The following is a 2,615-nucleotide window of genomic DNA, read 5'->3' on the forward strand; positions in this document are numbered from 1 at the left end:
ATTTTTAAGTTGACTAGTTAAAAATCGTAAAAAATCGAGAATCGGTCAAACGTTCTGAAAAAATCCAGATTTAATTTTTTTGCCAAATCGCCCAGCCCTAACAACATGCTAATCATGTTAACATCTTGTTAAAAACATGCTTGCATCATGCTAACAATGTGCTAATCATGTTAGCATATTGCTAGCATCATGCTAATCATGTTAACATCTTGTTAAAAACATGCTAGCAACATGCTAATCATGCTAATTTCATGGTAATAACACGTTAATTATGTTTGCGTGTTTTTAGCATAATGCTAACAAAATTAGCATGTTATTAACGTAATGCTAACACAATTAGGGTTACTATTACTCACTCTCACACTCATTTGACTCTTCAAGTAACCAATGAGTAATAACAAAGACTATAGAATACCCAAGACGTGTCACTCATATAGTGTTGAATGGGGAAAAATGCAACGCTTAATATGGCCGCTCAATCGCAGGAAGCCCCGCCTTCTGAATGAAAGAGTAAATCGCTAATCGGTAAAGTCAGCACGTCACTGCAGCTGCCGTTAGAAGTCCCGGTTGCTATAGAAACAGTCAGCGCTCTGAGACGTGCGCTCAGGACTGCACATGCACACTGGCTGGTCAAGCCTGAAAAATAGTTTTTTTTACGCTATTTGATCAAAAGAAACATTTGAGACAGTGGTCTTATTTCATTAGTGATTTCAAATATGAATTTTAATCTTAAGCTTGGCGATCAGCTTTACTTGACTTGACTTGACTAGTAACTTACTGTTCATGCTAGCAACATGCTAATAACTTGCTAATCATGCTAAAATCATGCTAGTATCTTGTTAATCATGCTAGTAACATGCTAGCAACATGCTAATCATGTTAGGATCATGCTAGTAACTTGTTAATCATGCTAGAAACATGTTAACAACATGCTAGTAACTTGCTAATCATGCTAACACATGCTAGTAACATGTTAATCATGTTAGAAAAATGCTAACAAAATGTTAGTAACTTGTTAATCATGTTAGTATCTTGCTAATCATGTTAACAACATACTAGCAACATGCTAATCATGCTAGTAACTTGCTAATCGTGTTAACACCATGTTAGTAACATGCTAATCATGCTAGAAACATGCTAAGAACATGCTAGGAACATGCTAATCATGCTAGCAACATGCTAGTGACATGTTAAATAATGCTAGTAGCAAGTTAATGCATGCTAGAAACGTGTGTTCCCACTCTGTCCCAAACTTCAGTTTCAACAATTAAAATTAAACTTTAAGCTTTTCAAAGCTATTTCAAACTTTCAGACAAGGCTTTCTCAAGCCAACTTCAAAGTTCGTCTGCGAACTTTACTCACCTAGTTATATGTATTGTCTGAAGACAATCAAACATAAGTAGCTTATCATATGCCGCCATATACAAGCTAAAGGGTGCTTTGCCAGCCTGTAATGGGACTAATAATCATCATTGTGTATTGTGTGTCTGCTTTTGGTATCAAATTGCCTGAAGGCTCTTGCACAGTCTATTGTGAGGAACAAACCGGATTCCAAGATAATATTGTCAAAACAAAACCTGTGATGGTGGATTCACATGTGCTGTTCATGGAGCTAAAATCTGCTTTATGCTGCCCACACTGCTTTGAACAGCTACTAATTAAATGTCTTTATTTTAGTTGCTGTGTAGGGGGAAGAGTGCTATTTGTCTAGTTTTGTCTAGCAATTTGTCTAAGGGAGCAGAAATATAGGATGGAATAAAGTGATTATGAGGATAAGAGTGATTAATACAGTATAATGATATCATTCAGTTTAAATCAGTTTAATTTATGTAGGTCAAAACCCCAATAATGATTGTGAAAATGCAACAAAACAAAAAAATGATGATAATCATGCTAATGAATGGTGGTGGTTGATGTGGTATGTGGTATGTGATGTTCATTAATATCTTATTACAAACCATGTCTGTTTACAGAGACTCCAAATGCAAAGCTCCAAAATTGTTATGAGGTTTCTCTCCAATGTTTGCAACAACCAAGTGAATTTGAAATCCTTCAAGTTTGGGTAAATATGCCATGGCTCGCACAGCTTCATCATAATATTACAGAACCAGTTTCAGCAAAAATTCTGTTATTATCCACCATTCTCATGGTGTTTCTAAATAGTATACTGTTGTTGTTGTTGTTTTTGTTCAAAATCAAGTTATGACTCTTGTTGCTGGACAAAAATAAATGTAAATGCTTCTTCAAGTAATGTTTACTACAGAACTTAGTATAGAACTTATTTTAAGAAAAAAAATCTATAGAAAACATTTTCTAAAAAAAAGAAACAACATCAGCATATGGGTTTAGAATGACATGAGGAAAGGAAAATAACATTTCTGAAAAATATTACACCTGCTTCTTTCCTCCTCTACTTGAGTATTTTATTCTCTCTACTTTTTTATTAAATCATAATAATGCTTAAAATACCACAAGGACATGTGATCCAGTTTAGGAGAAGCACATGTAAATAAGTCAGGTCCATATATTTGGACACAGGCACAATTTTTATTATTTTAGCTGCTGACCAAAACATATTCAAGGTACAGTTATATAATGACTATGGGCTTAAAGTG

The sequence above is a fragment of the Sinocyclocheilus rhinocerous genome, unplaced genomic scaffold (genome assembly GCF_001515625.1).
Source record: "Sinocyclocheilus rhinocerous isolate Xijiao unplaced genomic scaffold, SAMN03320098_v1.1 scaffold171, whole genome shotgun sequence".
Classification (NCBI taxonomy): domain Eukaryota; kingdom Metazoa; phylum Chordata; class Actinopteri; order Cypriniformes; family Cyprinidae; genus Sinocyclocheilus; species Sinocyclocheilus rhinocerous.